This window comes from Musa acuminata, chromosome BXJ3-7 (genome assembly GCF_036884655.1).
Source record: "Musa acuminata AAA Group cultivar baxijiao chromosome BXJ3-7, Cavendish_Baxijiao_AAA, whole genome shotgun sequence".
NCBI lineage: Eukaryota > Viridiplantae > Streptophyta > Magnoliopsida > Zingiberales > Musaceae > Musa > Musa acuminata.
Genome location: NC_088355.1, coordinates 27033501 through 27057504, shown reverse-complemented (window position 1 = coordinate 27057504; position 24004 = coordinate 27033501).

Below are 24004 nucleotides of genomic sequence, written 5' to 3'. Positions count from 1 at the left end.
AGGAACCTAGGTCTCATCAGAAATTTAAGCATGTTCTAAGGAGGTTCCACCTTATCACAGAGATTGTAACCCGAGGAGATGTAGCAATGGAAAGAGTTCCATCCAAAGATAACATTGTAGATCCATTGACAAAGCCGTTATCTTAGATTGTCTTTGAGCATCACAGGGGTCTGATGAGGATCAGACACATAAGTGATTGGCTTTAGGTCAAGTGGGAGATTACTAGTCATACGTGCCCAACAAGCCAATCACGTTAGTAATGGCACGTGTGACTTGATACTAAATCTTTTTGCTTATTATATTTTGGCATATATCACTTTATAACTATTACATATATATATATATATATATATATATATATATATATATATATATATATATCACTTTATAACTATATATATATATATATATATATATATATATATATATATATATATATATATATATATATATATTGTAATGTCCTTGGATTTGTGCAATGGGAATCAGATCGTGATAAGATCACGATAATAAGATCAATTCACCTTTAAACATAGATCCTAAATAATCTCGATCATAGGTTACTCGAGAGGGACATCATGATAACCGAACAGACTGGTATGCTGTATACCCATCCATATAATGGATGCAGCTGGTCTCATAGCTGCTCATGTAGGGACACTAGGGATACAATATAGGTGCTCATTGGAGAATGAGTTCACCGATTGATTCGCTTACGGAATGCTGGATGGTTGATGATGCCTTATTGTCAGACAGCGATTCCGTAGCTCTAGTGGTATATCTGGTCCTTAGACTTGAGACACCAAGGATGTCCTGTATGAGTGATCCACTCTTTGATACCAGACTTATAGGTTTGGTTGTCCCAGATCTAATACAGCTGGTCATTGGGAGTGGTAGTCGATCTTACGAGGGCTATTGAGTGTCGATAGAGGATCATCCACTCTCGGCGTCATGAGAGAAATATCCCATGTATTCTTGCTCAAACAAATCCGTAGCTAGGGTTATTCGGGTTGAGAGAGAAAGAGTTCTCTAAGAGAATCAGATTAGAGTTAGACTCGAGTAGAAATCGTATGGGTCTGATAGCACCATCCTCGATATACGGTCTCTGGGATATTAGATGGATGAGGGACTATAGGTACACGGTAACTGAGGACAGACATGTCCAATGGATTAGATTCCCCTGTATCATCTGGGGACTATGGCGTAGTGGCCTAGTACGTGTTGGGAAATCCTTGGGGTGACATCACATGCGCAGCGGAAGAACAAGAAAACAAAATCCCCGATTCCCAAAGAGATGTTCGTCGTCGTGCGAAGATTGGTACGCAAAAATCCGCGAAACATGAAACTGCATATAGAGTAGATTGTGTTACCTAGGGAGATCGTATATCCCTGTTTCCTTGCAGATCCTTAGGAGAGGGTGAAGGAGGTCAAGCGTCCTCCGCTCTAGCGGTGATCCACACAGCAGGGTTGCGACGACGCTCCTCAAACCTCCAGGCCTACTCAGAGGTGGAGATGGAGAGGAGAATAGGAAAAGGCAAACAAAAGCTCTCTAGCCCATGGGGCTCTGAATTCCTCCTATTTATAGAGGTCCCCTGTCCAACCCTAATGGGTCCTCCCCTTGTAGGTTTTGGATCTGCATCCAACAAGACAAGGGTTCCGTTGGATATCTCATATCCGAACCTCTATTCATCACAATGCCTACCATATGTGTGTGACCCTCTAGGCCCAATATCGAGCTGGCCGTGAGTCATACCTGTCAGAACTCCTTCTAACTCAGTGAATTATTATCTCTGTAATAATTCACTCGACTCATCGACTACGGACGTACTAGGCCACTACGCTGTACTCCCCAGATGATACAGGGGAATCCAATCCATTGGACCTATCTGTCCTCAGTTATCATGTACCTATAGTCCCTCATCCATCTAATATCCCAGAGACCGTATATCGAGCATGGTATTGTCAGAACCACACGGTTTCTACTCGAGTCTCGCTCTAATCGGATTCTCCCGGAGAACTCTTTCTCCCTCCACCCGAATGACCCTGGCCAGGGATTTGTCTGAGTAAGAACACATGGGATATTCCTCTCATGATGCCGAGAGTGGATGATCCTCTATCGACACTCAATAGCCCTCGTAAGGTCGACTACCACTCCCAATGACCAGTTGTACTAGATCTGGGACAGCCAAACCTATAAGTCTGGTATCAAAGAGTGGAGCACTCATACAGGACATCCTTGGTGTCTCAAGTCTAAGGACCAGATTCACCACTAGGACTACGAAATCGCTGTCTGACAATAAGGCATCATCAACCATCCAACATTCCGTAAGCGGATCAATCAGTGAACTCATTCTCCAATGAGCACCTGCACTGTATCCCTAGTGTCCCTACACAAGCAGCTATGAGACCAGCTACATCCATCATATGGACGGGTATACAGCACACCAGTCTATCCGGTTATCACGATATCCCTCTCGAGTAACCTATGACCGGGATTATTTAGGATATGTGTTTAAAGGCGAATCGATCTCACTATCGTGATCTCATCACGATCCGATTCCCATTGCACAAATCTAAGGACATCACAATATATGTATGCATTTATGCAATAGTTATAAAGTGATATATACCAAAATATAATAAGCAAAAAGATTCTGTATTACGTCACACGTGCCATCACTCACTTGATTAGCTTGCTGGGCACCTATGACTAGTAATCTCCCACTTGACCTAAAGCCAATCACCTATGTGTCTGATCCCCATCAGACCCCTGTGATGCTCAAAACAAATCTGAGACAATGGCTTTATTAGTGGATCTGCAATGTTATCTTCGGATGGAACTCTTTCCACAACTACATCTCCTCGGGTCATGATCTCTCTGATAAGGTGGATCCTCCTCAAAACATGCTTAGATTTCTGATGAGACCTAGTTTCCTTTGCTTGAGCAATCGCCCCTTGTTGTCGCAATATAGGGAGATCAACTCTTTGCTACTCGGCACGACTCCCAAATCTGTGATGAACTTCTTCACTCAAACTCCCTCCTTTGCTGCATCTGATGCAGCAATGTACTCCGCCTCTGTGGTCGAGTCAGCAGTGGTATCTTGCTCGGAACTCTTCTAGCACACTGCTCCTCCATTCAAGGTGTACACATACCTTGAATTCGACTTGCTATCATCGACATCAGACTGAAAACTTGAGTCAGTGTAGCCTTCAACCTTAAGGCTATTACCTCCATATAATAGTAAAAGATCCTTAGTCCTTCTCAAGTACTTAAGGATACACTTTACTACTTTCCAGTGCTCCAAGCCTGTATCCGCCTCATACCTGCTCGTGACACTCAGAGCATGCGCTATATCAGGCCTAGTACATAGCATAGCATATATGATAGACCCTATTGCTGAGGCATAAGGTATCATATCCATGTTCGCCCTTTCTTCTAGAGTCTTTGGGGACATACTCGTAGAAAGCGATATCCCATGTCTCGTCGGTATGAGACCTCTCTTGGAATTTTTCATGCCAAACCTTTTGACAATGGTTTCTATGTACCTAGACTGGGACAAGCTAAGCATCCTCTTGGATCTATCTCTATAGATTCTAATCCCCAAAATATAGGATGCTTCCCCTAAGTCCTTCATGGAGAAGTGTCTAGATAACCAAGCCTTTACTGTGGATAGCATTCCTACATCATTCCCAATGATCAGGATGTCATCCACATATAATACCAAAAAGGTGATAGTGCTCCCACTTACCTTTCTGTATACACAAGGCTCATCTTCGTTCTTAACGAAGTCATAAGATCGGATTGCCTCATCAAATCTTATGTTCCAACTTCGGGAAGCTTACTTTAATCCATAAATGGATCTAAGCAACCTACACACCTTATCTGGGCAGTTCTTGGACACGTATCTCTTAGGTTGCATCATATACACCTCCTCCTCGAGGTTCCTATTGAGGAATGCGGTTTTCACATCCATCTGCCAGATCTCACAATCATAGTGTGCTGCAATAGCCAATAGAATTCTGATGGATTTTAGCATTGCTACGGGTGAGAAGGTTTCATCATAGTCAACACCTTGCCTTTGACGATACCCCTTAGCCACTAGCCTTGCTTTATAGGTCTCTACCTTTCCATCTACTCCGATCTTTTCCTTAAAGATCCACTTGCAATCGATGGGTACAATACCTTTGGGCACATCAACTAGGTTCCAAACCTTATTGGAGTACATAGAATCCATCTCAGAATTCATGGCTTCTTGACACTTCCCGGAGTCTATACTCATAATAGCCTCCTCGTAGGTCTGAGGATCAATATCCTCTACATCCTCTCATGTAATATGTCCCACATATCTCTTAGGAGGATGGGATACTATATCAGATCTACGTAAAGTTGAAACTTGTGTATTAGGTACCTGAATAGACTCGGGCTGTAGAGTGGTGCTTGAGCTTGGTTCTCCAACCTCGCTCAATTCTATTATTCTCCCACTATCTCCGCCAAGAATGTGTTCCTTCTCAAGGAACACTACTCTCTTAGCTACAAAGACTTTTTGGTCCTCAAGATGATAGAAATAATACCCACAAGTTTCCTTGGGGTAACCCACAAGTTTCCTTGGGTATCCCACAAATTTGCATCGCTCTGTCCTTGATTCTAACTTGTCGGGGTTGTGTCTTTTAACATTTGCAGGGCAGCCCCAAATTTTAACAACCTTAAGATCAGGCTTCTTCCCTTTCCATATCTCATATGGTGTAGACACTACCGACTTAGTTGGAACTCTGTTCAGAAGGTAAGCTGCGGTTTCTAGGGCATATCCCCAGAATGAGATGGGTAGGTCAGCGAAACTCATCATGGACCGTACCATATCTAATAATGTATGATTTCTCCTTTCAGAGACACCATTGAGCAGAGGTGTATAAGGAGGTGTCCATTGGGATAATATCCCATGGTCCTTGAGGAACTGAGTGAACTCTGTACTTAAGTACTCACCTCCTCGATCTGATCGAAGAGTTTTGATACTCTTTCCAGTCTGGTTTTCCACCTCATTCTTATACTCTCTGAATTTTTCAAAGGCCTCGGACTTGTACTTCATTAAGTACACATATCCATACCTTGAGAAATCATCAGTAAATGTAATGAAGTAGGAGTAACCTCCAATGGCATGAGTTGACATGGGTCTACATACATCACTATGTATGAGTTCCAACAACTCAGTGGCTCTCTCTCCAGTTCCACTAAATGGAGAGTTGGTCAGTTTTTCACGAATGCAAGGCTCACAAGTTGCATATGACACATAGTCGAATGAATCTAGATATCCATCATTTAGCAACTTTTAAATCCTTCTTTCATGGATGTGACCTAGCCTACAATGCCACAGGTACGCACTGTTCAACTCATCTTGTTTCCTTTTGGACACATTTACATTCATGATATGTGGAGTGGTGTCTAATATAAATAAACCATTATGCAATGTTCCTTTCGTGATGATCTTATCATCTAATAATATCGAACAACCATTGTTCTCAAAAACAAATTTATATCCAATAACTGTTAAACATGAAATGGAGATAATATTTTTGATAATAGAAGGAACAAAATAACATGCATCTAATGCAATAAAAGCTCCACTAGGCATATGTAGGGCGACCTCGCCAACAGCTACTACAACAACTTTTGCTCCATTACCCATCTTGAGGTCCATCTCGCCTCTCTCTAGTCTCCTAGGCCTTGCTAGAACTTGCAACGAATTGAATATATGATAAGCACTACCGGTATCCAATACCCATATGTTATCATAAGAGTTTGACAAATGGAGACTGATCATGAATGTACCTGAAGCTTCATCAAGCTTTTGGTTCGCCCTTTTTGCAAGGTACTCTTTACAGTTTCTCTTCCAGTGCCCATCTTTACCACAGTGGAAGCACTGGCCTTTGTCCTTTGCTGGGTCTTTCTTAGCAACCTTTGCTTTACCTGGTTTGACCTTGCCCTTTCCCTTCTTAAGGGACCTTTCTGCTTTCCTTTTCCTTTTGGTCTCACTAGTGTAGAGAACTGGCTTCTCTTTCTTGATAGTACTCTCTGCCTCCCTCAACATATTGAGAAGCTCTGGGAGAGTCACTTCAAGCTTGTTCATATTAAAATTCATTATGAACTATGAAAAGGAATCTGGTAGGGACTGAAGCACAATGTCCACACACAAGTTATCCTCTAGGACCATTCCTAGACCTGTGAGTTTTTCTATCCACTCAATCATCTTTAGGACATGGTTCTGAACCGGTGTCCCCTAAGTCATCCTAGCGCGAAAGAGGCTCTTAGATATCTAATATCGTTGAGTCATTCCCTGTTGTCTCTGTAACTCAAGAGTCATAGATCCCAACATATAGCACTGAGCAAGAGTGGAGTCATCAATGTACTTCACGTAGCGAGCGATCTCATCCTCGTTTGCCCCTTCTTCGGGCGCAGGCATCACTGTATCAAGAGCGTACACGATTTTCTCCGCTGTGAGAATAATTCTCAAGTTACGGAGCCAATCCGTATAATTTGGACCAGTGAGGTGGTTGACATCAAGTATGCCACGTAAGGGATTTGAAAGCGACATTTTCTGAAAATAAAGATGCAGCAGAAAAAAATAACATGCATATTTTGCAAGAAATAAACTATCAAGATATGGACTTCTATCTTAATATGCTCCCACTATTTTACTAACGAGTCACGCGACACCCTTAGCATATGAAACGGAAGTCTCCGGCAGACTTCTAGTGGGGATCAGGATCCAATTAACGTCTTAGTGTAACCTCGAGGGACTCGACCAATCACACTAAGCCTAAAAGGTAGACAACTTATGATTCCCGTCTTGTTCGGCCTCCGAATCACCATGGCCTCGAGGGACTTGACCAACCATGATGCTCGGTTAAGTCAACACTATCGTTACAAGATGAGTCTGATTTGATGATATACCCTCGAGGGACTCGACCAAGTATACCATGCCCTCAGGTCACCGGTGACATCTCTATGTCGTAAGTAAGATAACTCAACCTACACCGGGAATCAGTTCCTACTTATAACGATGGAAGGCCATGTGGGTCAATCTAATTGCCTCACGTTTACCGACTTAATATTATCGAGAGATGTTTCTATGATTTGGTCTTCTAATATGACATGTCACACATATACATATTTAATATATATCTACATCGCATGCAAATTTATATACATATCTAGTATGTGTATAAGCAATTACACCAGATGATCATGGACCACAACCTAATATGATTAGGCTCGAGCAAGTAGGCCTAATCACTAACATCAAGATCTATGTGTGCAACGGTGCATCTCCATGCCCTATGATCGTCCATTTCGTCCTTGTCGGTTCCATCGACATCTTGATGCATCTTCATACATCACGATCATCCGTCTCGTGAGTCCCGCTATCGCATCCACGCTCTCGTTGTGCCTCCTCATGTGATTACAACTTAATCATAGGCACGCAGGCCCGACAATAAACGAGAAATATAATGGAGGTTCGCAGACCTCAATAATAATAATCACAAGTACACATATCACACGGTCCATGATCATCCGTCTACACATCATACATCATATGTATAATTAATCATTATCATGTAGGACTATTAGATAATAATAAAAAATAATAATCAACTAAACTTTTTAATTAATTAATATTTTCTGAAATCAGGGACATTATAGGGAATTTTAGAATTCATAGGGGTATTTTCGTAATTTGGACAAAAGACAGAAACTGGAATTTCTCAAATTCCGAGGGGCAAAACTGTGTTTTGCCCAAAAAGCCCTAATGCCCTTTCCCCTTTTCGCTATTGCTGTCGCCGCCACCCTGCCGGCGGCGGCCTGTGCGATAGGGCGAGGGCACTGCCCTCGCCTTCAGGCGGCACGCCCGTTGGCGGCGCTGCCGCTGTGGGTGGGTGCCCCTTTCGGGCGCCGTCGCCTCCGCAGGCGGTGCTGTCCCGCCGGGCGAGCACCCCTGTGGGGGGGTTTCGCCCGCGGGAGCAGCGGCGGCGGGCGCCGCTGCCCTGCGGCGCCTATGCCCGTGGGCTGCTAGCCCCGGTAGCAAGCCTGCTGCAAGCAGGCCCCCGGTCGGCTGCAGCAGATGCAGCCCCTGTGCTTCCCGCCTTCGGCCGCGCTGCACGCATGTAGATCGAGGGCAGCGACTGTTGCTGCCCTTCCTTGTTTTTGCGTCAACAATTTTGACGTCAAAATTCTTCCTAAACACAACACACGTTGTTCAAAACCAATCATTCGCACGAACAACTTGGCTCTGATACCACTGTTGGGAAATCCTTGGGGCGACATCACATGCGCAATGGAAGAACAAGAAAACAAAATCCCCGATTCCCAAAGAGATGTTCGTCGTCGTGCAAAGATTGGTACGCAATAATCCGCAAAACATGAAACTGCGTATAGAGTAGATTGTGTTACCTAGGGAGATCGTATATCCCTGTTTCCTTGCATATCCTTAGGAGAGGGTGAAGGAGGTCAAGCGTCCTCCTCTCTAGCGGTGATCCACACAACAGGGTTGCGACAACGCTCCTCAAAACTCCAGGTCTACTCAGAGGTGGAGATGGAGAGGAGATTAGGAAAAGGCAAACAAAAGCTCTATATCCCATGGGGCTCTGAATCCCTCCTATTTATAGAGGTCCCTTGTCAAACCCTAATGGGTCATCCCCTTGTGGGTATTGGATCTGCATCCAATAAGACAAGGGCTCCGTCGGATATCTCATATCCGAACCTCTCTTCATCGCAATGCCTACCATATGTGTGTGACCCTCTAGGCCCAATATCGAGCTGGCCGTGAGTCATACCTGTTAGAACTCCTTCTAACTCGGTGAATTATTATCTCTTTAATAATTCACTCGACTCTGTTAGGATTAAGAGCACTAAGAGGGGGGTGAATTGGTGCAGCGGAAAACTTTCTATGATTAAAACGAAACTGCGTTCGAACGATAAAAACGATTTTTGTTTGAAAGCCGATTCTAAGATTACTTTAACTTAAGATCAAGCAAGATGATGTTAAAGTCAATCTATGAAAGCAGTTTGCAGTTATGATGAAAACCAGAATATAAGCGCAAACTGAAATATGACGTTCGTACGAAGAAACTGATTTACGTCTAAATGCTGATTCGTAAATCACTTGATTAGGCGAGATGCTGTTTAAGCAAGGGTATAAAGGCAGTTTGCAGTTATGGTAAAAATCAAAACGTAAACGTAATCTGAAATATGATGATCGTACGAAAAAGCATATTTACGTGTAAACGCTGATTCAGAAAGTGCAAAGCTTGAAACCCGATCGTATATGCGCAGAAAGCAGTAAGCTTTAGAGGAGGTTTGCAGTAAAGATAATATGCTCAAAGTAAATGCAAATCGAGATTTAGAGTGGTTTGGTCGATCTTGACCTACTCCACTTTTGGCTTCCTCCACCGACGAGGTCACCGACGTCAACTAGAGGCCTTCCTTCAATAGGCGAAGGCCAACCACCCTTTTACAGTTTCACTCCTTTTGACGGGCTTAGGAGACAACCCTTACAGAAATTTTCTCTCCTCTCTTTACAACTCAAAACTTTGAAGAACAGAGGGAGGAGAACTTTTGGCCTTTACAACAATTTTAAGCTCTAAGAATCACAGAAAGAGATCAAGATTTCGAGTGTGTGTTCTATACTTTCAGTGCTGAATGGGTGGGGTATTTATAGGCCCCAACCCAGTTCAAATTTGGAGCTCAAAACTGTCAATTCCCGGAATTCCGGGATCAGGCGGTTGCACCTCCTGACTGGGGCGGTTGCATCGCCTGGCAGAGCTCGAAGATTGAGCCTCTGGGCGGTGCCACCTCTGTCAGGGGCGATTGTACCTCTCTGCCAGAGCTCAAAGACCGAGCTCAGGCGGTTGCACCTCCTAACTGGGGCGATTGCACCGCTTGCCAGAGCTCGAAGACTGAGCTCAAGCGGTGCTACCTCCTGTCAGGGGAGGTTGCATCGCCCAGTCTCGCTCGGAGACTAAGCCCAAGCGGTGCTACCTCCTGGCTGGGGCGGTTGCACCGCCCAGTCTCCCTGGGAGACTTAGCCCAGGCGGTGCTACCTCCTGGCTTGGGGCGGTTGCACCGCCCAGTCTCCCTAGGAGACTTAGCCCAGGCAGTGCTACCTCCTGGCTTGGGCGGTTGCACCTGCCACAGCAATCAGGGTCCGAATGGGTAGATCCATTCGGCCCAATTTGGGTTTTTCAGGGGCCCAATTGCCCAAGATTAAGCTAATGGGATCACCTCCCATTTCCAACTTAATCATTGTGCTAACTACGATAAATCCTAAGACAATTTCTGCAGCTTGCTCCAGTGCGTCAATCGCTTCTTCCGACGAGTTTCCGACGAACTTCCGCCGATTATCCGATGAACCCTCGGTGATGCTCCTGCGGACTTCCGGCAAACACTTGGACTTGTGACGATCCACTTGGCGAGTTCCGACGAGCTTCTTTTGGCAAGCTTATGGACTTCTCGGATTTGTTCCCGCAGAACCTACGACGACTGTTCGAACTTCCGTCGAACTCTCGAACTCCCAACGTGATCATTGTCTTGACTCCGGCGCAACTACTACTGCATGTCTAACTTTCATCGTAGTTAATCCTGCACACTTATCTCAACACATAGATTAGACAACAAATGACAATTGACTTCATTATCAAAATTCGAGATTCAACAATCTCCCCCTTTTTGATGATGATAATCAATTGATAATGGAGTTAACTTTAACTCCCCCTGTCTATATGCCATACTTGAGATAAGTCATTTTTGAATTCAAGACCTAAGAATTCAAGCGACATATCGATAAGTTAAATCATTTGAACTTATCAATACTCCCATCATGATTCCCATCATGATGTATCTCTCTGAAGATGATGTCAAGGCTTGACATTCATTTTCAGATTTTACATTACAAGTTTGAATGATGGTAATAGTAATAATTCATCATATTGTAAGATATCAACATGTAAAGCTGTGAAGTAAGATTTTGATATCATTACATGATGTACACATTTCAAATATTTTAGCAAGTGTTGCATTTCTTTACATGGTAAGATATCAACTCAAGGCATAATACAAATTATAACATCTGTTCATATATCTCTTGGTGATGCAAGCATGGCATAATCATAGCATCAGTGTTTATAGCATCAATTCATATATTTCTCCCCCTTTGTCATCAACAAAAAGCATGGTAGTTGTGATACCAGGAAAACAATATAAGCAAGTTATCAAGCATATAAAGGAAGACATGATACATAGATTGCTTTGAATACTTCTTCCTTCTTTTTTTTTGTTATAATCCTTTGTGCATGAAGGAGGAAAGCCATTTGTGATTCCAGCTATTTGTGAGTTTACTTTGAGTGAAGATATGTGTTTGAAACAGCTTTTTGCAAGTAAAAATACTATCATCCATATTTCAAGATGGAATTCATAAGCAGTAATCATTTCATCAAATCCATTTTAGAAAAAAAATATTTTTCATAAGAGTGTATGAGAAAATTTGATTTTTACCATTCCAACTGTTAAGCGAATCTGTAAATGAGATGAACTCTTTCATGCATTCGGACAAGACTATGCTACAGATTTTCAAATACAATCATAAAGACAACATTTCAACACATGTTATGTAATGGCAATCAAGTGATTTGATCATTCAATAAAGTCCGAAAAATAATTTTAATTAGTTTATCTATTCGGACACATCAACATTCCTAATTATCTTCTTATGAAATCAAATTGTTCTTCACTTATAGGTTTTGTAAAAATATCAGCTAGTTGATGTTTAGTATCAATGAACTCTATGGTTACGTTATGATTAGTAACATGATCTCGTATAAAGTGATGTCTAATATCAATATGTTTTGTTCTTGAGTGTTGTATAGGTTTCTTAGTTAAGCATATTGCACTTGTGTTATCACATTTAATGGGAATATTTTTAAGATTAACTTTGTAATCTTCTAAGGTGTTTTTTATCCATACAACTTATGCACAGCATGCACTTGCTGCAATATATTCAGCTTCGGTTGTTGATAGTGCAACCGAGTTTTGTTTCTTAGATGACCAGGAAATAAGGGCATGTCTTAAAAATTGACATGATTCTGATGTGCTTTTTCTATCTAGTCTACAGCCAGCAAACTTTGCATCAGCATAAGAAATTAACTCAAAATTCTCTGATATTGGGTACCATAATCCTAGATTTGTGGTACCATTAAGATACCTAAGTATTCTTTTAACTGCTTTGAGATGAGATATCTTAAGGTTTGATTGAAATCTAGCACAAAGTCCTACACTAAACATGATGTCTGGTCTAGTTGGAGTGAGGTAAAGTAAACTTCCTATCATACCCCTATAAGTTTTGATTGAAGCTTTCTCCACTTTCATCAATTTCTAACTTAGTGGAGGTGCTCATAGGAGTGTTAATAGCCTTTGAGTTGTTTATATTAAACTTTTTTAATAAATTCATAGCATATTTATTTTGACTAATAAAGATATCATTGCTTAGTTGTTTGATTTGTAAGTCTAAGAAGAATGTTAATTCTCCCATTAAGATCATTTCGAATTCAAGACTCATAGTTTTAGCAAAAGATTCACAAAGAGATTCATTCGTAAAGCCAAAGATAATATCATCAACATAAATCTGAACAATGAGAAAATTGTTAGGATCTAGAGCACTAAGAGGGGGGGGTGAATTAGTGCAGCGGAAATCTTACTGCAATTTAAAATCGAAAGGTGCGTTCGTTCAATGAAATCTATTATGATGCAAAAGCCGATTCACAGTTTGTATTTAAGCGCAGTTTGCGTCTAAGCGCAGATTGCGTCTAAGAGCAGTTTACATCTAAACGCAGTTTGCGTCTAAACACAGTTTTACGTCTAAACGCAATTTTACGTCTAAATGCGATTTTACGTCTAAACGCAGTTTTACGTCTAAACGCAATTTTGCGTCTGAACGCAGTTTTACGTCTGAACGCAGTTTTACGTCTGAACGCAGTTTTGCGTCTGAACGCAGTTTTGCGTCTAAATGTGGTTTTACGTCTAAACACAGTTTTGCGTCTAAACGCAGTTTTACGTCTAAACGCAGAAACTGAACTTTGAAAATCTTTTTGTGAATGTGCAGAAAGCAATTCGTAGTTATGAATGGAATCAAAGCGTAAGCATAAACTGCGATGTAAAGATCGTACAAAAACACCGATTTACATCTCAATGTAGAATCGGAAAGATCTGAACTTAGAGAATCGTTCGTAAAAGCGAAGAGGGCAGTAGCTATGTAGGAGGTTTGCAGTAATGATAAAGTGCTAAAAAATAAACGCAAACTAGAGATTTAGAGTGGTTCGGTCAGTCTTGACCTACTCCACTTTTGGCTTCCTCCACAGATGAGGTTGCCGACGTCAACTAGAGGCCTTCCTTCAATAGGCGAAGGCCAACTGCCCTTTTACAGTTTCTCTCCTTTTGACAGGCTCAGGAGACAACCTTTACAGATCCTTTCTCTCCTCTCTTTACAACTCAAGACTTTGAAGAACAGAAAGAGGAGAACTTTTGGACTTTACACAATTTTGAGCTCTCAGAATCAAATAAAAGATCAAGAATTCGGAGTGGATCTATATCACTTCTGTGCTGAATGGGTGGGGTATTTATAGGCCCTAACCTAGTTCAAATTTGGAGCTCAAAACGATCAAATCCTGGAATTCCGGGATCAGGCAGTTGCACCTCTTGACTGGAGAGGTTGCACCGCCTGGCAGAGCTCGAAGACTGAGCTCAGGCGGATGCACCTCTCTGTCAGGGGTGGTTGCACCTTTCTGCCAGAGCTCGAAGACCGAGCTCAGGCGGTGCATCTCCTGACCAGAGAGGTTGCACCTCTCTGCCAGAGGTGGTTGCACCTCTCTGCCAGAGCTCGAAGACCGAGCTCGGTGGTTGCACCTTTTGGCAGAGCTCGAAACTTGAGCTCTGGCGGTGCTACCTCTTGACATAGGAGGTTGCACCGCCCAGTCTCGCTTGGAGACTGAGCCCTGGGCGGTTACACCTCTTGGCTGGGGCGGTTGCACCGCCCAGTCTCGCTGGGAGACATAGCCTGGGCGGTTGCACCTCTTGGCTGGGGCGGTTGCACCGCCCACAGCAACTTGGGTCCGAATGGGTTGAACCATTCGACCCAATCTGAGTTCTTCAGGGGCCCAATTGCCCTAGGATTAAGCTAATGGGATCACCTCCCATTTCTAACTTAATCAACGTGCTAACTACGATTAAATCTAAGACAATTTCTGCAGCTTTGCTTCGGTACGTCAATCGCTTCTTCCAGCGAGTTTCCGACGAACTTCCGTCGATCATCCGATGAACCCTCGGTGATGCTTCTGCGGACTTCCGGCAAACTCCTGGATTTTGCGACGATCCACTTGGCGAGTTCCGACTAGCTTCGCTTGGCAAGCTTCCGGACTTCTCGGATCTGTTCTCGCAGAACCTCCGACGACCGTCCGAACTTCCGTCGAACTCTCGAACTTCCAATGTGATCATGATCTTGACTCTGGCGCAACTCCTGCTGCTTGTCTGACTTTCATCGTAGTTAATCCTGCACACTTATCTCAACACATAGATTAGACAACAAATGACAATTGACTTCATCATCAAAATTCGAGATTCAACAATCTCCCCCTTTTTGATGATGACAATCAATTGATAATGGAGTTATCCTTAACTCCCCCTATCTATATGCTATTGTTGAGATAAGTCAACCTTGAATTCAAGACCTAAGAATTCAAGTGACGTATTGATAAGTTAGATCAGTTAAACTTATCAATACTCCCATCATGATACTCATCATGATGTATTTCTTCAAGAATGATGTCAAAGCTTGACATACATCATCAAGTTTGTATGATAGTGTTTGTAACTATTTACCATGTAATTGAACATTATCATTTAAAGCTGCGAGGGACTATTACATGATGCACACATATTATCATTCTAGCAAGTTTGCATTTACTTCACAAGATAGGATATCAACTCAAGACATAATGCAAACTATAGCACACGTTCATATATCCCTTGGTGATGCAAGGATGGCATAACCATAACATAGTTTATAGCATCACTCAAGTATTTGCAACTATGACATAGACATGATCATGGCAGTGTTTAACAATTCATATGTTTCTCCCCCTTTGTCATCAACAAAAAGCATCTTAATTGTGATACGAGGAAAACAATATTAGCAAGCTTATAGAGGAATTTTGCATAGATTGCTTTGAACACTTCTTCCCCCTTTTTGTTATAATCCATTTAACCCGCAAAGATATTACAGGATGAAATACATACACAGGAATCACTTTATCAGATTTATTTCAGGAACTTATTTTTCATGAAAGTGTACGAATAAATCTGTTTTATAGAATTCGAACAAATAAGATGCATTTGGACAAGATTTTGTTGCACATATTCACATATAAACATGGCAATCATATAGTCCGAAAAACTGAGTTTATCTATTCGGACACATCAACATTCCTAATTCTCTTCTAATGAAATCAAATTGTTCTTCACTTAGAGGTTTTGTAAAAATGTCTGCCAGTTGATGTTTAGTATCGATGAACTCTATGGTTACGTCATGATTAGTGACATGATCTCGTATAAAGTGGTGTCTAATATCAATATGTTTTGTTCTTGAGTGTTGTATAGGATTCTTAGTTAAGCATATTGCACTCGTGTTATCACATTTAATGGGAATATCTTTAAGATTAACTTTGTAATCTTCTAAAGTGTTTTTCATCCATACAACTTGTGCACAGCATGCACTTGCTGCAATATATTCAGCTTCGGTTGTTGATAGAGCAACCGAGCTTTGTTTCTTAGATGACCAGGAAACAAGGGCATGTCCTAAAAATTGACATGATCCTAATGTGCTTTTTCTATCTAGTCTACAGCCAACGAAGTCCGCATCAGCATAAGCTGTTAACTCAAAATTTTCTGATTTTGGATACCATAATCCTAGATTTGTGGTTCCATTAAGATATCTAAGTATTCTTTTGACTGCTTTGAGATGAGATATCTTAGGGTTTGAATGAAATCTAGCACAAAGTCCTACACTGAACATGATGTCTGGTCTGGTGGCAGTGAGGTAAAGTAAACTTCCTATCATACCCCTATAAGTCTTTTGATTGAAGCTTTCTCCACTTTCATCAATTTCTAACTTAGTGGAGGTGCTCATAGGGGTTCTAATAGCCTTTGAGTTGTTCATATTAAACTTTTTTAATAAATTCATAGCATATTTAGTTTGACTAATAAAGATGCCGTTGCTTAATTGTTTGATTTGTAAACCTAAGAAGAATGTTAATTCTCCCATTAAGCTCATTTCGAATTCAAGACTCATGGTTCTAGCAAAAGATTCATAGAGAGATTCATTTGTAGAGCCAAAGATAATATCATCAACATAAATATGAACAATGAGAAAATTATTTTCAAAATTCTTGATAAATAATGTAGTATCAACCTTGCCTTTTGTGAAATTATTTTCGATAAGAAATGAACTAAGTCTCTCATACCAAGCCCTTGGGGCTTGTTTTAAACCATAGAGAGCTTTAGTTAATCTAAACACATGATTAGGGAGGCTATTATTTTCAAATCCAGGAGGTTGTTCAACATAAACTTCTTCGGAAATAAAGCCATTTAGAAAAGCGCTTTTAACATCCATTTGAAACAGTTTAAAATTATTACTACTAGCGTAGGCAAGGAGCATCCTTATGGCTTCTAATCGAGCCACAAGAGCGAAGGTTTCTTCGTAATCGATACCTTCTTCTTGGTTGAAACCTTTGGCCACTAATCTAGCCTTGTTTCTAACCACGATACCATTTTCATCTTGCTTGTTTCTGAAGACTCATTTAGTACCAATAACTAAATGGTCATTTGGCCTAGGAACAAGCTTCCACACCTCATTTCTCTCAAATTGATTCAATTCATCTTGCATTGCGATAATCCCTGAATCATCTTTCATGGCTTCGTCAACGCATTAGGGTTCAATTTGGGAGAGAAAGGCAGCATTTGCACAAAAGGTTTTAAGAGAAGATCGTGTTTGAACCCCCTTTGACGCGTCTCCTAAGATTAGCTCCTTGGGATGAGCATCTACATACTTCCAATCCTTGGGTAAGGATATTTCGGGAGTGGATGCATCCAAGTTGTTCGTTGGAGAAGGGGTCTCATTTAAATTCAAAGAATCAAAATTAACATCTTCGTCAAGATCATTTTTCGTGATTTCGGAAATCTCATTGAAAACAACATGAATGGATTCTTCAATAATTAAAGTTCTTTTATTGAAGATACGAAAGGCTTTAGAAACAGTAGAATAACCAAGAAAGATTCCTTCATCAGATTTAGCATCAAATTTTCCTAAGTTGTCCTTTTCATTTAGGATAAAACACTTGCACCCAAAGACTTTAAAATATGAAACATTGGGTTTTTTATTGTTCCATAACTCATAAGGAGTTTTGGTTAGTAGAGGTCTTACTAGAACTCTATTCAAAATGTAGCATGCAGTATTTACGGCTTCAGCCCAAAAATATTTGGGTAAGTTGTATTCATTCAACATGGTTCTTGCCATTTCTTGTAAATTTCGATTTTTTCTTTCTACAACTCCATTTTGTTGAGGATTTCTAGGAGTAGAGAAATTATGATTGTATCCATTGAGTTCACAAAATTCCTGGAAATCATGGTTTTGAAATTCACCACCATGATCACTTCTAATTGACGAAATCATAGAACCTTTCTCATTCTGAACAAGTTTGCAAAACTTGGTAAAATATCTAAGGCATTCATTCTTCTGTTTTAAGAAGTAAGTCCATGTGTATCTACTATAGTCATCCACGATGACAAAGGCGTATTTGCTATCTCCTAGGCTTGATGTGGAGATAGGTCCGAACAAATCCATATGGATCAATTGTAAGGGCCTAGAGGTGCTTATTTGGTTTTTAGATTTGAAGCTACTCTTAATTTGTTTACCTAATTGGCAAGCATCACATACATTGTCTTTGATGAACTTGATATGAGGAATTCCTCTTACAAGTTCTTTGGATGATATTTGATTGATTAGTTTCATGCTAGCATGACCTAATCTTCTATGCCATATCCAAGCATCCTCATTCAAAGCAGAAAAACACATTTCATTACATAAATTATTGATGTCAATAGTGTATACGTTATTTTGTTTTAATGCAATCATAGATATGTTTTTGTGTGGTTTTTCAATGATGCAAGCATTAGATTCAAATCTGATAATATATCCTTTATCACATAATTGACTAATGCTCAAGTGGTTATGTTTTAAACTATCAACTAGCAAAACATCTTTAATAGAGAAGTTGGATTTGTTACCTATGGTTCCTTTGCCAATGATTTTACCCTTGTTGTTGTCTCCGAAGGTGACATATCCTTCGTCTATGCTAGTGAGCTTACAGAATTGAGATGGATCTCCGGTCATATGCCTTGAGCATCCACTATCAAGGTACCATCTCTTGCTCCTAGCTTGCGATGGTTTAGTTTTCTACAAGAAGGGATGATGTTTAGGTACCCATTTGCTTTTGGGTGCCTCACAAATAAATCTACATTTTCTATCATGTTGCATAGAGTTTATTATGGTTCCTTTAGGAACCCAAATCAATTTGTTTGGACTAATTTTCTTAAATGGACAATAGTGCGTCTTGTGTCCAAACTTGCAACAAAAGTTGCATTTGCTTTGATGTCTAACATGTAAGATGGGGCCTTTTATGAAGGTGGTTGGATTTTGGTGAGGACTTCTCACGAATCCAATACCACTTCTTTTGGGAACGTGACCCTTGTTTGTAAGGATCATGTTCAATGACTTGCTACCAACCTCGAATTTCTTCAAGGTGTCCTTAAGTAGCAAGTTTTCTTTTTTGAGAGTTTCTAGATCATGGCATTTCATGCATGGGCTTAAACTATCATGATATTCAGTATTTAACTTATCGAAATTACAAATAAGGCTATCATGCTCCTTTTTTAGCAGTTTGTATTTACTACTGATAATCTTACACTCATCAAACAATTCATGGAATGCATTTAATAATTCATCGAATGATAAATCTGCATCTATTGAATTTGTTACCTCATCTTCGATGGCCATTAAGGCGTAATGAGCAACTTGCTCGGTGTTAGACTCCTCTTCTTCGGATGCGCTTGAGTCATCCTAAGTTGCTTGAAGCGCCTTTTTCTTTGACGTTCTCCTTTTGACTTGGGGACAATCACTCTTGTAATGTCCCGGTTTTTTGCATTCATAGCAGATTACTTGGTCCTTATTGGGTTCAAGTTTATTTTTTGTATCATTCTTAAACTTGTTTCTTTTAAAGAACTTTTTAAACTTTCTTGTTAGAAGTGCCAAGTCATCATCACAGTCCTCATCACTTGAGTTTTCTCTCAAGTGGCATTCAGAAGTTTTGAGTGTCATATCCTTCCTGTTCTTTGGAAGGATGTCTTCTTGCTCTTCATGAGCTTTACAAGTCATTTCGTAGGTCATTAATGACCCGATTAGTTCTTCAAGAGGGAAGTTGCGCAGATCTTTTGCCTCTTGAATAGCAGTCACTTTAGGATCCCAACTCTTAGGAAGGGATCTTAGTATCTTATTTACGAGTTCAAAATCCGAAAAACTTTTTCCAAGTCCTTTTAGACCGTTGACGACATCCGTGAAACGGGTAAACATGTCGCCAATGGTTTCACTTGGTTTCATTCGAAAAAGTTTAAAAGAATGTAACAACAGATTGATTTTTGACTCTTTCACTCTACTTGTGCCCTCATGGGTCACTTCGAGTGTGTGCCAAATATCAAATGCAGTTTCGCAAGTTAAAACACGATTAAACTCGTTTTTATCAAGTGCGCAAAATAATGCATTCATAGCCTTTGCATTAAGAGCGAAAGCCTTCTTCTCCAATTCATTCCAATCGATCATTGGAAGAGAAGACTTTGAAAATCCATTTTCAACAAGGTTCCACAGTTCAAAATCCATAGAAATAAGAAAGATCCTCATTCGGGTCTTCCAGTAGGTGTAGTCCGTCCCACTGAACATGGGTGGACGTGTAATAGAATGCCCCTCTTGGTTTCCGGCGTATGCCCTCTCTCTTGGGTTTTAATCCGTTAGAGAGTTAACCTTGCTCTGATACCAATTGTTAGGATCTAGAGCACTAAGAGGGGGGGGGGGGGGTGAATTAGTGCAGCGGAAATCTTACAACAATTTAAAACCGAAAGGTGCGTTCGTTCAATGAAATCTATTATGATGCAAAAGCCGATTCACAGTTTGTATTTAAGCGCAGTTTGCGTCTAAGCGCAGATTGCGTCTAAGAGCAGTTTACGTCTAAACGCAGTTTGCGTCTAAACGCAGTTTTACGTCTGAACGCAGTTTTGCGTCTGAACGCAGTTTTGCATCTGAACGCAGTTTTGCGTCTGAACGCAGTTTTGCGTCTAAACGTGGTTTTACGTCTAAACACAGTTTTGCGTCTAAACGCAGTTTTACGTCTAAACGCAGAAACTGAACTTTGAAAATCTTTTTGTGAATGTGCAGAAAGCAGTTCGCAGTTATGACTGGAATCAAAGCGTAAGCGTAAACTGCGATGTAAAGATCGTACGAAAACACCGATTTACGTCTCAATGCAGATTCGGAAAGATCTGAACTTAGAGAATCGTTCGTAAAAGCGCCGAGGGCAGTAGCTATGTAGGAGGTTTGCAGTAATGATAAAGTGCTAAAAAATAAACGTAAACCAGAGATTTAGAGTGGTTCGGTCAGTCTTGACCTACTCCACTTTTGGCTTCCTCCACCGATGAGGTTGCCGATGTCAACTAGAGGCCTTCCTTCAATCGGCAAAGGCCAACTGCCCTTTTACAGTTTCTCTCCTTTTGACAGGCTCAGGAGACAACCTTTACAGATCCTTTCTCTCCTCTCTTTACAACTCAAGACTTTGAAGAACAGAAAGAGGAGAACTTTTGGACTTTACACAATTTTGAGCTCTTAGAATCACAGAAAAGATCAAGAATTCGGAGTGGATCTATATCACTTCTGTGCTGAATGGGTGGGGTATTTATAGACCCTAACCCAGTTCAAATTTGGAGCTCAAAACGATCAAATCCCGGAATTCCGGGATCGGGCGGTTGCACCTCTTGACTGGAGAGGTTGCACCGCCTGGCAGAGCTCGAAGACTGAGCTCAGGCGAATGCACCTCTCTGTCAGGGGTGGTTGCACCTTTCTGCCAGAGCTCGAAGACCGAGCTCAGGCGGTGCATCTCCTGACCAGAGAGGTTGCACCTCTCTTCCAGAGGTGGTTGCACCTCTTTGCCAGAGCTCGAAGACCGAGCTCAGGCGATGCATCTCCTGTCCAGAGAGGTTGCACCTCTCTGCCAGAGCTCGAAGACCGAGCTCGGTGGTTGCACCTTTTGGCAGAGCTCGAAACTTGAGCTCTGGCGGTGCTACCTCTTGACAGAGGAGGTTGCACCGCCCAGTCTCGCTTGGAGACTAAGCCCTGGGTGGTTGCACCTCTTGGCTGGGGCGGTTGCACCGCCCAGTCTCGCTGGGAGACATAGCCTGGGCGGTTGCACCTTTTGGCTGGGGCGGTTGCACCGCCCACAGCAACTTGGGTCCGAATGGGTTGAACCATTCGACCCAATCTGAGTTCTTTAGGGGCCCAATTGCCCCAGGATTAAGCTAATGGGATCACCTCCCATTTCTAACTTAATCAACGTGCTAACTACGATTAAATCTAAGACAATTTTTGTTGCTTTGCTTCGGTACGTCAATCGCTTCTTCCGGCGAGTTTCCGGCGAACTTCCGTCGATCATCCGATGAACCCTCGGTGATGCTTCTGCGGACTTCCGGCAAACTCCTGGATTTTGCAACGATCCACTTGGCGAGTTCCGACGAGCTTCGCTTGGCAAGCTTTCGGACTTCTCGGATCTGTTCTCGCAGAACCTCCGACGACCGTCCGAACTTCCGTCGAACTCTCGAACTCCCAATGTGATCATGATCTTGACTCCGGCGCAACTCCTGCTGCTTGTCTGACTTTCATCGTAGTTAATCCTGCACACTTATCTCAACACATAGATTAGACAACAAATGACAATTGACTTCATCATCAAAATCCGAGATTCAACAAAAATTATTTTCAAAATTCTTGATGAACAATGTAGTATCAACCTTGCTTTTTGTGAAATTATTTTCGATAAGAAAAGAACTAAGTCTCTCATACCAAGCCCTTGGGGCTTGTTTTAAACCATAGAGAGCTTTAGTTAATCTAAACACATGATTAGGGAGCCTATTATTTTCAAATCTAGGAGGTTGTTCAACATAAACTTCTTCGGAAATAAAGCCATTTAGAAAAGTGCTTTTAACATCCATTTGAAACAACTTCAAATTATTACTACTAGCGTAGGCAAGGAGCATCCTTATGGCTTCCAATCGAGCCACAGGAGCGAAGGTTTCTTCGTAATCGATACCTTCTTCTTGGTTGAAACCTTTGGCCACTAATCTAGCCTTGTTTCTAACCACGATACCATTTTCATCTTGCTTGTTTCTGAAGACCCATTTAGTACTAATAACTAAATGGTCATTTGGCCTAGGAACAAGATTTCACACCTCATTTCTCTCAAATTGATTCAATTCATCTTGCATTGCGATAATCTATGAATCATCTTTCATGGCTTCGTCAACACATTTGGGTTCAATTTGGGAGAGAAAGGCGGCATTCGCACAAAAAATTTTAAAAGAAGATCGTGTTTGAACTCCCTTTGACGTGTCTCCTAAGATTAGTTCCTTGGGATGAGCATCTACATACTTCCAATCCTTGGGTAAGGATGTTTCGGGAGTGGATGCATCCAAGTTGCTAGTTGGAGAAGAGGTTTCATTTAAATTCAAGGAATCAAAATTAACATCATCATCAAAATCATTTTTCCTGATTTCGGAAATCTTATTGAAAACAACATGAATGGATTCTTCGATAATTAAAGTTCTATTATTGAAGATACGAAAGGCTTTAGAAGCTAAAGAATAACCAAGAAAGATTCCTTCATCGGATTTAGCATCAAATTTTCCTAAGTTATCCTTTTCATTCAAGATAAAACACTTACACCCAAAGACTTTAAAATATTAAACATTGGGTTTTTTGTTGTTCCATAACTCATAGGGAGTTTTGGTTACTAGGGGTCTTACTAGAACTCTATTCAAAATGTAGCATGTAGTATTTACGGCTTCGGCCCAAAAATATTTGGGTAGGTTGTGTTCATTCAACATAGTTCTTGTCATTTCTTGTAAATTTCGATTTTTTCTTTCTACTACTCCATTTTGTTGAGAATTTCTAGGAGTAAAGAAATTATGGTTGTATCCATTGAGTTCACAAAATTCCTGGAAATCATGATTTTGAAATTCACCACCATGATCACTTCTAATTGACGAAATCATAGAACCTTTCTCATTCTGAACAAGTTTACAAAACTTGGTAAAATATCTATGGCATTCACTTTTCTGTTTTAAGAAGTAAGTCCATGTGTATCTGCTATAGTCATCCACAATGACGAAGGTGTATTTGCTACCTCCAAGGCTTGATGTGGAGATTGGTCCGAACAAGTCCATATGGATCAATTGTAAGGGCCTAGAGGTGCGATTCTTATATTTGAAACTACCCTTAATTTGTTTACCTAATTGGCAAGCATCACATACATTATCTTTGATGAACTTGATATGAGGAATTCCTCTTACAACTTCTTTAGATGATATTTGAGTGATTAGTTTCATGCTAGCATGACCTAATCTTCTATGTCATATCCAAGCATCCTCATTCAAAACAGAAAAACACATTTCATTACACAAATCATTGATGTCAATAGTGTATACGTTATTTTGTTTCAATGCAATCATAGATATGTTTTTGTATGGTTTTTCAATGATGCACGCATTAGATTCAAATCTGACAATATATCCTTTATCAAATAATTGACTAATGCTCAA